The following is a 13,304-nucleotide window of genomic DNA, read 5'->3' as shown; positions in this document are numbered from 1 at the left end:
ATGTCATGTAGAACATAACAAAGACAGGTGTGCCAAGATTGTCCTATTAATTTGAAATGATTCCAAGTATTCTAGGTCATAGTAATCCATTAAGCTCGTATCAAGGAAACTAGACTTTCTTGTTTGGGGATGATGTTCTAATTTTCAGGTGCCCAGTCTCTTATTGTGACTCAGATGCCTTGATCTACTTTTGTGATTTCACATTTAATCCTTTAACTCCATCAAAACGTAAGTGTCCCAGTCTTGGGATAGGTTGTATCTGACTATTGACCTGGTGGTGAGTAAGCTGTACAGAAAATGCAAAGTTACAACTGGCGTGGTTTGTTCTTGGTCTATTCTAGTGTGTCTTTTCCTTGAGCTCATCTATTAATTTCACCTGTTGTGTCCTACTGTGTCTACCAATCAGCTTCCCCTCACGTCACCTCATCATCTCATAACCCCATGCCTTTGTAAGCTCCTTTTGCTGATTCCTAATTGTGTTCTCGTCGAAGTCGTGCTATTCTATATCCCTATTCAAATCATGTACCCTTTGTGTACCCAGTGTTTTTTGCTTGTCTCCTGAGTTTTTATTCTATTATATTTTATGGAGTTTTAAATAATGAACATTTTCAGCTACCAGGGTGCCTGGCCTCCCTGCTCTTTACACTTGGGTCCTTCCTCTTTTCTCGCCTACTCGCCCAAAAACTGACAAAAGCAGTTACTTTGAGTCCATGCTACTCTATATCCAGTCCACGCAGAGGTTTGCATCATTCAAGATTGATGCATGTATATTGAGATTTTCTTTGTGAGGTCTACTTTCAAGTGCCTCTCCCTGTGTTTTTTCTATCGCTTCCTTCCCTAACCCTCCACACTCCCTTCCTCCTCCTCTGTTCTGTACATCTTTTCCTATGCCCTCCCTTCCTCTTTTGCACATTAGTATTCCAAGCAGTCCCTGCTGGTCCAAGCAGGGAGGCTGTCTGCCGTCTTTGGTTAGAAGCTGTTGGAGTGAGACACCCCAGCACGACTTGACGCTTTTTTTTTAAATCCGTGTGTAATTAACCACTGTCTGCAAAGACTCTCACACAAACACCTTATTTTTTGACCGTGTGTGCAGTAAGCTCTGATAGATTGCATTTGAGCTGGGTCACATCTCGACTTGCCTTGATAAGCCTTTCAGATGCAAGACATCACGACCTAGCACATGGCGTGAGCAGAGCATTAAACCTGGTAAAAGGGTGAAAATTGAGAATAATAGTGCTCCTCTCATTTTGTTGAGAATTACCGAAAAATGGAAGGCAGACTTCATTTACAATAAAACCTCAAGTCGTGTGAAATGGACAGCCACTCTTACTTGTTTTCCCCACTAGATGCATAGAGTCTGACCTTATTTTTAAAAAAGTGTATTTGATTTGTATTCCATAGCTACAATCACAGGCTGCCTCAGCAATGCTTGTTTGATTGATTTAGGTGATCCTGCAGAGTGTGTCTGGATTATTCTGTAATAGCCAGTTGCCAAAATATGATACCCTTCAAGCTATCATCAGCATGAATGGTCTCCCTGAGCTGCGTGACAAGGATACACAACTAGATCTTTTTGTACCCCTTGTGCTCAATTGTCCAGGTGAGAGCCAAAAATCTGGTATCTATTTTTTGTGCCATTTAAAGTGAGACAGGCTGCTCACTAGAGAACATTGAATTTATAACAACAATTCATGGCTAAAAGCTGCACAGCCAAGTAAAGAAGAAAAAAAACAAGACAAAACTCCAACAGTTGCTACTTTTTCTCTCACGTTTCTCCTTCTGCTAATTTATGGATTTTTAAAAGCTAATGAACTGAATGTTGTTTGGTAAAGATACCTCAGAGTCCATTAGACAGCATTATCCATCCGAATGCTGCAAAGTACTTTGGCAGATTTCAACTAGTGGCTCAGTTTTTTTGTCCATATGTTGTACTTACCTCATTGCTAATGTTTTTTTTCCTGACCACTTCAATGTCTCCAACTCACTTCACAAGGCTCGCCACCATTCAGATGTGTCAATACAAATGAACTGACTGACCGTGCAGTCCAAACATTTCACCCAGTTCGGTAGGTGATACTGAGTTCAAGTATGACTCTTTCAGTGAGCTAAAATGACATGACCATTTAAAATTACATCTTAATATGGGAAAAAGGACAGAAAAAGGAAAATAGATTGACCTTGTTCAGACTGAACTCAGAAAACCCATTTGAAGGAATTGAGATATGAAGCAGGGTCACTTAAATGCTGCCACATGTATAGTGAGTGAACAAAATGTTGTATTCTTACATAAAATATAAGACAGCCTATTGATTCAGTTTTTTTCCCTGTAAAAGGAAGCTTTCATGCACTTAAATTAATTCTACAAAAGGAACAGGTCTGTTTTTTTAATTGTCTGGTGCTTTGACTGTTTGTTAATTATTCATTCATAATTCCATCCAAAACCCATAGCATGAAAAAAGGATTCGTTGTCACTACCTATCATAAAGCATCACAAAGTCCCACCTCACACGCTGTGATTCGTTAGTCGATTTTGGACTGGAGTGGAATTCCAATTGAAATCACAGAAGACTGGATTGACTTGAAAATATACATAGCGAAACTCATGTTGACTTGCCAGGCCACATACAAATAGCATGCGTTTTTTTCCACATTATTTCATTCCCTCAGTGTGGACTCCCTCAGTCATCCAAGGTAAAGGCCAATTCTTTGCCAGTTGAAGCGAGTTATATCTAAAGAGCAAGCCAGTTGTCATTTAAAAGTGCATGATCTGTGAAGTCCATTACGTGTCTAGAATGGCACTCAGTAGAGCACAGACCCCTTACAGGCATGACCCATTTAATCACAAATACAGGAGTTATCATTCTTGTTGTCTTAAGTCTTGTACTTGAAAATCATACTCAAGTAAAAGTAGATTGGTATGGTTTTTTTAAACATTACTAGAGTAAAAGTATGGTTCTTTTTCATAATAGAACATGTATAAGGAAAAATTATAAAATTATATTAAACAAAATAAGAACATTTTATTGTTGTCCCACTTTGACACTTTTTTGACATATAAAGTTATTATGACACAATTTTCAAGAACATTGTAAAGTACAAACTGAGCAAATCTCTCCAAATGAGCAGATCAGGTGATGCTAATCATGTTGAGCAGCAGTTGTGGAGTCCAAACAGCACACAACACTCCAGATACTCTACATAACACTGTATACACCCGTTAGTTGACACTTAGTGAACATGCGCACACATGCTGAAGCACACTGACACAAACACCTCGAAGGCTCACAGATGCGTGATACACACTTTCACAGATTCCTGTTTTTCTTTCATCCTGCCCCCACACAAATGCACACAGTTTCCTCAGAGGTGGAGTGTTTGTTCACAATGCAACATGCTCTAACATGAATTTATCATATCCAAAGAAATTGCTAAATATTATTATACTCACCTTGGCAATGTTTAACTGAAAGTGAAGGAACAATCCATTGCGTTCATTAGTGTATGTGCATTTGTATTATTTCATTTCTAGTGTGAAACAGTCAGTTTTAAGGATGTCATAATGGGCCTAAAATTGTAACAGTTTTAATGAAGGACATACATAGATTTAAAAGTAAGTTCATATAGTTGGTGTTGAACAACTTTCATGGTACTGTATAAGTGCACTTTTTAAGTTGTACAGTTTATTTACCATTGATTTTATGTCTACTATCACGGAAATTTCTGCAGTATTCTGGAGACCTAAAATGCCCTTTGTGTAAAAGCGGCTTCTGATTCTATGCTTGATGATTTTTATTCTTTTTATTTGACTGACTATGTTTTCATTTTTGGTCCTACAAAACAAAGGCAGATAAGAATGATGTCTCTAGCAGGCAACGTATTGGCAAGAAAATCACAGCTTTGATTCCCCAACTCAGTTCCACTGTAATTTATAAAGTAGAGCTGTAGTATAGGGAAAAATAGAAGCATTACCTTTATTGAGCAATTGAGGTTATAATATTAACGCTACATGTAGAAAATTGCTGGTTTGGACAAATGGTTCTGTTCCAACAGAACATTCATGTGGTAAGAAGATATATAATACCACCTTGATGTCTGGAGGCAGGAAAGGGGTGGTTCAGATTCATTCGTTTATTCGGCCCTTGTTATGCTGTCTATACTACATACAAAATAGCTAAAGGGGAAAAAGATGGACGAAAAGGTCATCCTTTACCGACACTTTTCCATTTTGGAATCTAGTAGCTATTGAATTCTTATATTGTACTCTTGGACTGACTACTGTGACTTTTCCGCCCTCTCATCCAAGTGGCCAGATGTGTAATTACAAGCAGTCAAGCGGCTCCAAATGCTCTCTAACTTACTGTAGGGCGCTTCCACAAGATTACGCTGCCCTTTTCCAACCCACAGAGTGTCTACTAAAGGTCATGCAATCCGTCCATCTTTTTGTTTCCCGCTGCACATGACCACAAATTTGTGTTAATGTATTTTTTCCGTCTGTGTCTTCAACAGAAAGTCAGCATAACCAGTGGCGCCCAAGTGTCACGTGCCCTGCCGTAACCGCAGTGTGGTCAGTGATCATTAACTCAATGTGGCCTTTAGCCGACTAAACCGCAAGCCTCGGGACAACAAGCCCCCCTTGTGTGTTGTCGTTCCAGCTGCACTCATGCTTTTAATGGGTACACGTATAGTTCTGCAAACAAGATGAAGGGATGTGGAGAGAGAGGCTGCACTTATTGCTTTTTCCCTTGAAAATGTCTTAACTTTCTAATGAAGTAAACACAATTTGTATTTTGCTACAGAAATGTGGAAACAATTCTGTCAAATCATTTTACGGGATTTTTAAAAAATATATATTTCAATTAGGAAACATGCTGGTATGGTTCATATCTTGAGTTTTAGTGCTATTTTGTTCCTCATCCCAAAATCATTCTGGGTGGTTTCATTGAAGACTAGGGAAATTTTACATGAAATACAATACAGCCCAAAGGTCCAATAATGAACATTTTAACTGACTGCATTATTATCATTTGCAAAAGGGGTTTTGAAACATTCTCCCTTTGTGAGCAGTGAAATAGAAGGAAAGAATCAGCAAGACTCCTTTATTCAAGTGACAGTTTACACCAGAGGCAAGAGATACGGTAACTTGACAGACAGCACGCAACTGCACGGCGACAGAAATTATTCCTTGGTGCCCAATATCAAAAACATAGCACCTTCACTGCTCACTCGCTTCTCCGCCACCCAACACCCTGATGACTCATCGGAAGTACATAGTGCTCCTAAGGGATTATGTCAAGAACAATGACAGATATGAAGCTGAACTTGTGCAAGCTATTTAACGCCTAGTGAAAGTACTGAAAAGAAATGCCTGGGCAAGCCTTAATTGATGAGTCACTTCTGCATACCACTGACTGACACGTTTTCCCTCAAACAGAAAAGAAAATGGTCTTTAGGAAAAGAAAAAGGTCTTGCAGAACTTTTATGTTCCACAGCAAATGTGATTTAGTAAATTCCTGAATATCAATAATAAGAGTGTGATTATCGTTAGACTGCGTATCATAGTTTCGCCATTGAAGTCCAAGAGTTTTAAATAGTTATTGAAGTTACTGATGTTTTGAAAGCTTTTACATCACATAACAGTAGCCAGAAAACGATGTCTAATGCTTAAGTTTCTGTTTATTCCCTTCATCTTTTTTCTCATCATTGTTTTTGTGGCTGAGAAGTCTGAAAGGTCCTCCCCTTCCTCTCTAATGCTCTCTTCTACATCCCCCTCACCACCACCACATCCATCTTTTCATGTTTCAAATCTCTAGGAGAAAAGCCTAAAGGTGACCTCATCCATTGTTTTTTTTTCCAAACCAATGCCATTATATGCTGAATGAATGACACGGAGCTTGTAAACAACAAAAAGATTGAGGGAAAAAAAGCTCAGTTACAGTAATGGTATTAAACCCAATCACTGGCCCAAAGCTTAATAATTTAAAAAATGAAAAACAAATAGGGTTAGATCCTATCTTAATTGCAACCCAAACAAAAGAAAAAGTCAACAAAATGGTTGGATAGATGTTCTTCCAGAGTATGTAAAAGTTACTATACTAAAGTTTTTAAATCATTGGAACATCAAACAACATTTCTCTTGAGTCTCCACCTGTAAAAGTCCAATCTCCCTTCTCCCAAACTCTTACCCATGAGGGAGAGTCTTCTTCTATTTTTGTGTGTGTGCCCAGAGCGTTGATGGGATCCCAAAGCAATGATTCACTGCTTGAAGTTGCAACCTTCTGCTTCTACTATATAAGTAAACTGATAACTGGTTCACACTCCACCACCTCCACTTTTTCCTTTCCTCCCAGTGCCCAGTGAGTTCGCTGTTCTCATCTTCTACGTGACTCACAAGTGAAAGCGTTGATGTAGATGGGCCTCTGAGGGTGGATAGTGCTCTCTTGTGCATCATAAAATGCCCTGCTTTTGTAGCTCTGGTTGTGCACTGCAGCACTTAATTCCCATTTAGTGGTCAGGTCCTATTTTCTGGACACTTTTCAGATACTCAACACATATGGCCAATGTCTCCTGTAATTGCAGTATATGTTATTATTTTTTCCATTCTGCTACATTGGCACAGTACATGTACAAGACCTTCCATTTCAGTGTCTTCTTTTTACAGCTGATCAATACGTCAAACTCTTTTATGTTTTGATTTATGTTCTTTGTGTTGTAAAAGTTTCAAAGTTTAAGTTAGGTGGACAAAGACACGTAACATCCACATGCGTCACAATAATCCGTATGTGCAAATCCCTTAACCTAATGTACTGCCCACTGAAAAACTGTGAGACCTTAAGCTGCACACCCATTCCGGACCTGCAAAGCTGAACCGGACTGGGCCTTAGGTTTATTAAAGTGAGGAAAGGGTGGAACCACCAGGGAGGAGGAGGAGGTGTGATGGCATCCTTCCTTGTGGAGGAAGCACATGGAAAGGAAGCCCCGCTTCTCCAGGGGCCTGAAGCAACACATTCACAGAGGAAGTCCAATTAATGACATGGAATGTAAACCATCTCTTCTTGGATGTGGATTTCCAAAGAGGATTAAGTGTCTTTTATTGCGGGAATGTGTTTGAACATCACACAATTCCTAACGGGCGTGTTCCTTCTGCCCACCAAAAAGAAGTATTTGCTTTGGTAGTCAAGCTACTTATTCAGTGCAATACTACAATTATATAGCTAGCTAGCAAGATCTTGATCTGTATGTCTTTCTTCATGTTTTGTTTGTGTGTGTGTGCGTGTGTGCGTGTGTGCGTGTGTGCGTGTGTGCGTGTGTGCGTGTGTGCGTGTGTGTGTGTGTATGTGTGCGTGTGTGTGTGTGATAGAGGACATTTTCCAAATGAATATAACCTTCTGTTGGTGGGCAAAAAAACACAAAATCTTGCATGAATATATTTTCCTTCATTTGTCATAGAACCTTTTTCTCAATAACAAAAAAAAATAAGATGACTCAATTTTCTTTTCTTTTTTTTTTCCGATGACAACTTTCTTCATAGGTTGTGACTTTGACTATGGAAAGAGAAAATATGAATACACCACTGGTTGACCACTTAATTTAATTGGTCAAACATTGAAGAATCGTTCTTACTGATTGACTGAAAGTTCTTATATTTGTTTCACCTTTCAGTATGTATACCCCAGCTTTAACATTTGTGGTTTATTTCAAAACAACAGACGGGTAATGGTGTCCAACCATGCTTCAATTTTCCAATCCACTTATCCTCAGGTCACAGTTGAGTTGGAGCAAGTACACCCTGGACTGGTCACCGTCCAATTACAGACCAGTGAAAGCAACTGCAATATAGCTAAATAACCATTCACATTTCTTAAAAAGGTTAAAACAGGTAAGGAAAAAAAACAACAACAAGAAACTAAGTCAAGGCAGAGATGTGAAAACCTCAGAAATGAGAAGTGGAACTGCTACGAGTACACTGCTGCCAAGTGAGGGTAAGTAGAGCCTTTTTTAAAACTCTTGTCACTATCCAATTTTCCACCTTTTTCATTCCTCTTCTGCCTCTCATGTTGGAGCAGGTAAAGGGATGTACTCGTATGTTCATTCCTTTTTGTTGCAACATCCTTACAGGAATGTCTTTGCACGTGTGCGTCTTTTACCGCACGTCAGCGGTCTTGACTTGGAACGGAAATCAGACGTGCTGTGGTTTTGTCCTATGGGGATAGGGTCATCGTCACATCAGAGAAGGTCATCCTGAACTTCAGTTTAAGGGAAGCACAAAGAAAGGGATTTGTTTGTGTGTATGTGTGTGGGGGGTAGGTGGGGGACTGTGTGTGTGGCTGCAAAACGTCTTTGGTTTACAGCGCTGGGAAAAAAGCTGGAACAATGCTGTGAAAACCAGTCTCCACCCAGGTTAGGGAATGAGGGGCTTGTGATTCAGAGGCCAGAAAGGTAAAGGAGAGCACTTCTTACATGGTGAAACACCTCTGACACTGTTTTTGAGACCATTGTCCCCTTAGACCATTATTGTGCATGCAAACGTTTTTTTGATGTGTGACATTTGGATTATGAAATATGATCTTGTCAGAGCCCTAAGGTGCCTGAGTCTATTCCATCTGACCATGCTCTAGTTTGGAATATAAACTCTATATGTGAAAATTTCTGACTTTTTTGTGCACATGTCCAAATCTTTAATCTATCGATATAACCAACTCGTAGTAGCTCAGGAGCATTTATGCCTTTCTGTGTCCCTGAATGCTATTCTCGTAGGCAGAACCTGTAATAAATTGAAAATAAACTAGGACTGGAACAATCTACTAGCTAATCTGGAACCCATAGGCAACAATAAGTCTGCAGGATCAATTTGTATAGATATATTGAATATTTTTTCTCTCAAAGGATCCGACTAGTCATGTCACATTGGATTGGATAACTTTGGATTGAATAACTTTATTCATCCCGTATTTGGGAAATTTCATTGTGACATGAATGGATTTTTAAGCTATTTATGGTATAACAAAGAATACTACAGAAAAAAACACAATAATTTAAGGAGTTAGTATATTAACTACCATTATGAATAAAGTTATCCAATCCAATCCAATGCAATTATCATGAAAATGCAGGCGCCTTCTGCACCCACCTACTCAATGATTGTGCGTATTTATAAATTGATGGGAAAAGTAAGACGGAGGAAGTTTACAGCTCTGTCTTTGTTTTCAGGATGTTACGCACGCTCTATATTTAGTCCTGCTAAGATAAAACCATTTGTGCTGTATCCTTTGAAGATAGGAAACTGTCATTGTCACTCGCTCTCATGGCAAATATACTGCATTAACAGTACCTTGGCTTCACTGTGATGTAAATGATTGTCCGTGTGCAAAAATGTATAGTGTTCAATGTGGATGTTTACAAAACCGAAAGAATTCAGATTTCCCCCAAAAAATCTGTGTAAGCAGGGCATGACATAACAACCGTGCTGCTTGCAGTAAAATCTTGTCAACCCCTGACCTCAACCCTAATGAGATCCTCGGCATAATCCTTCAAAATAGAATAGAATAGAATCTGAATGACACCTAAATAGATCTAAGAGCAATCGTAATGAAATTTAATCAAAGTCTATAAATTGACACTTTTTAAATGCTTTTAAAGACTGACGGATTGAACGACTTTATTGCTGCCCCACAACTTTATGAAAATGCCATAGATTTGCTATTGGAAAGGCACATTATAATTTTAGAGAAACAACAACAGTTTCTTGGACCACAGTAAGGCCATTTTATGTATTCATTTATTATGGAATATCTGTGATGAGTAGAACCAGTTTATAATGAATGTTGATGACCACCTTTAATTCACTATGAGTTATACTGATTATGAAAAACAGAACAAAGTTAAATTATGAAGTATCATAGCACAATGATAAAAGAAATCAATTTTGGACAAGAGACATGCAGTATGTAGGCCGGCAGCTTTGCAAGTAAAGTGATTACATAATTTAACACTCAGTGTGTGACTCCACTAGAGATTTCCATACACTTCCCCAATCCACCCACCTATGTTTTACCGGTTAAAAACAAAGAGGAGAACTGCAAAATTGAGCTGTATGGCATACATGTTGAAACTGGTGAGTCTTTTAAGTTTGTGCCTAACTGCCTTAAGAGGTTAAATATGGCCATACACAAGTGAATTTCTTCCATTACTCTTCACTTGACTTGCATTAGCCCTATATTACTCTGTACAAACAACTCTCAAACTAATGCATTATAATGCCTGGTCCGCTTTGATAGTTGTTCCAGTCTTTTGAAAGACAACTCTGCTTCTACTTTATTATGTAGCAAAGGCTAAAGCAGCTATAGTGTAGTCTGCCTTTCACCAAGGTCAGGTGGGATAGGTTCCAGCACCTTGCGAGCCTGAATGGATAAGCTGTGTTGATGAAACTGAATGAATGAGTTGTCAAAGTGTTGGGTGATAAGATTCATTATGTATACCTAAGTACTTTCAGAAGTAACAAATAATGGCAGTTCGCTTCGCCATAGAGTTTATTTATCAGGTCGACAAGAATGGGAAAATGATTTTATTAGATTGGCTCAAAATTAGACCAAGTGGCACTCGTTTTGATGCCCAAAGATGAATTGCAGCCTCGCTTAACCCAATGTTACCTCCCAGTGGCAAAACCAATTTATTTCTTTATTAATTCCTTCATTTTCCATACCACATATCCTATCCTGTCATAGTGGCTCAACACTTAAACCCAGCAAAGGGTAAGGATACTAAGGTGTCCATTAACAAAATATTACATGAAAACTAAAAATTACGCTCAAGGCGTTTCTTAGGACACCACATATGAGCAAATATAGACTAGAATACTTCCATACAAGCGTTTTGCTTTCGTCACATGGCAAACGACATGAATTCAAATATTTTTCTTGACGTCAAAAAGGGTGAGATTCTTGCAGGATTTTCCCACTTCAAACATTATCTGTTCTCCACCCACCCTTGGACTCTTGTGGTGAAATATGTGGTTGCCATAGAGACAGAGTCACCCACGTGGCTCGTCATAAGGATCCTCTCTTCCGTGACAGCACAGCTGCTTGCTCCGTCCTGCACATTGCGTACTTTTGAGCTTGCCCATTAAAGAAGTTAGAAGTAATAGCTAGAAGTAATAGCTTTATGGGACGTAGGCCCACTTTAATTTAAGTTAATCTTGTAAAACTCGTGATCGTGTCATTGGCCCAAATATGGACATTTCCACCACTGCTGCTACTGGCTGCTGCTGAACCAGTCACACAAATCTCTTCATATGAGTGTGAGGAGTGACGCGAATGCTGGATGTATACCATATACAAACACCTCCGGTTTGAAGTGTCTAAGAAAGCGGAAATGGAAATGCCCACGCTGACTTAGTGGCTCCACCTTCAAATCCTATTTTGTGTTTTGAGGGCGGAGAAAAAAAATCTGAATGCGTACACAGCTGTAACTCAACTCAGAGAACAGGTGGTACATTTTCAAACGGATGCTTTACTTTTTTTTAGCTCATTTGTAGCATGCAGTACTCAGACACTGAAATCTACAGAGAAAAGTAATAAAAACAATGCAACATCAGTTTTGAATAGAAAGACCAAATATAGTGAAGCAAAAGTTTTGTTTTTGTTTTAAACAATTCATTCTGCTCTTATATTCAATACCCCAATAGAACTTATTTTTCTTCTTTCTGGGGTGTTGATTGGGTTTGGTTTATTTGGATTTCACAATTTATGTGGGCTAGGGCTTTTACAAAAACCATTTTTTTCCCAAGACACATTTCTTTTTGGATACGCATGTTGTGATGCATATGGTTTTGCGACCCCAAGAACATGATACATGTTGTATCATGTCATTTTAGGCACTTACCCACCACCTAATCTGTCATGTAAAAAAAAAAAACTTCTACCATTCCAATAGATTCCGATATCCTGCATTTCACAAGGTTTTGTGCTTTTATAATACATCCTTGAGAAATTCCCAGTTATCGCCTTTCATGTGTTTTTGGCCAGTGTATATTAAATTGAAGGTTTAATTTCATAATTGGTAATAATTATTCGCTTATACAACTAACAAATTTGGGGTTATAATGTAAAGATAAAAAAGGTGTTTGTAAAGGGAATGTGTGTCGTTTTAAAGCTACTTCATTCTTGATTAGACTCACATCATGATGGCGTGTTCTCGTGACTAGCGTGCTTTTCTGTGGGTGCATGATAGGCCTGGCACATTGCTTGTCATGCCCCCTTTCTCTGATAAGTTGTTGCACTTCCTCAGGCAGCATTTGAGTTAATCAAAATAATATAAAGTGAAGGACAACATCCTTGCCTTACTTACATCTTGAGTAGATAAATGCAGCCAATTGCCACTTTAGGAGGCAAACTAATGTATCAAGCAACCCAGTCTCTCATAGCTCAATACATATTGTTAAAAGAGAGTACCAGAATAATTATTGTAAACATTTATGATGTCAGTACGAATGAACCCAATTTCCCGAATACGGGATGAATAAAGTTATCCAATCCAATTCCACAGCTGGCTGTTAGTTACTAGAATTCCGCATAACTACACTACTATTATAAGCTTGTCATTTCTTTTTCCCCCTTTTTTTTTGGGGGGGGGGGGGGGGGGGTCTCATAGTGCACGCCAGTGTTTACGTTAGTATTTGTAAGATAAACCTTTGTATGGCCCTCAAAGCCTCGATCTGCAGCTGGGGACCCTTTTAAGAAGTTTCAAGTGGGACTATTTGTCAACATGACCATTTTACATGATTCACCACACTGAAAATGTACACAACAAAGAGATCATGTCTCAGTCATGTTGCAGCTGGTCTGACGCTGTATGTTTATTGGGAGATTGGAGCACTGAGGATGTGTGGTGGTGGGCAGGTTTGGTGGTGGAGGCAAGACTCAGCTGAATCATGAGCAACTTTAAGAGCTACTACACAGCGCCATCAGGTGGACAACACACTTTTATGAGCACTTATTTTGTGGGTCATCAAAGAGTAGAGGACAGTTTCTGCACCAAGCCCACCCATGTCATTTCTCCCAAGTAAATGTACACTCTAAATTGTTGTTGCCCTGAGAAATATAATATAAATTAGACATTTTGAATTATAATTAGGAGTATAAGTCATTAGTGTAAGAGTCCTGGTGTTGGTCACCTTGCTCCTACAGATATGCCCACAAATTGTTGATGGCATTCAAATCAGGGGAACAGAATCCCTTTGTTATCTTCAAGTCATATGTTAACTATTTTGGCAGTATGCTTAGGGTCATTGTCCTTTTGGAAGACACATC

This window comes from Stigmatopora argus, chromosome 5, assembly GCF_051989625.1.
Source record: "Stigmatopora argus isolate UIUO_Sarg chromosome 5, RoL_Sarg_1.0, whole genome shotgun sequence".
NCBI classification, from domain to species: Eukaryota; Metazoa; Chordata; class Actinopteri; order Syngnathiformes; family Syngnathidae; genus Stigmatopora; species Stigmatopora argus.
The sequence above is the reverse complement of the archived record's forward strand: the minus strand, read 5'-3'. Positions refer to the sequence as shown.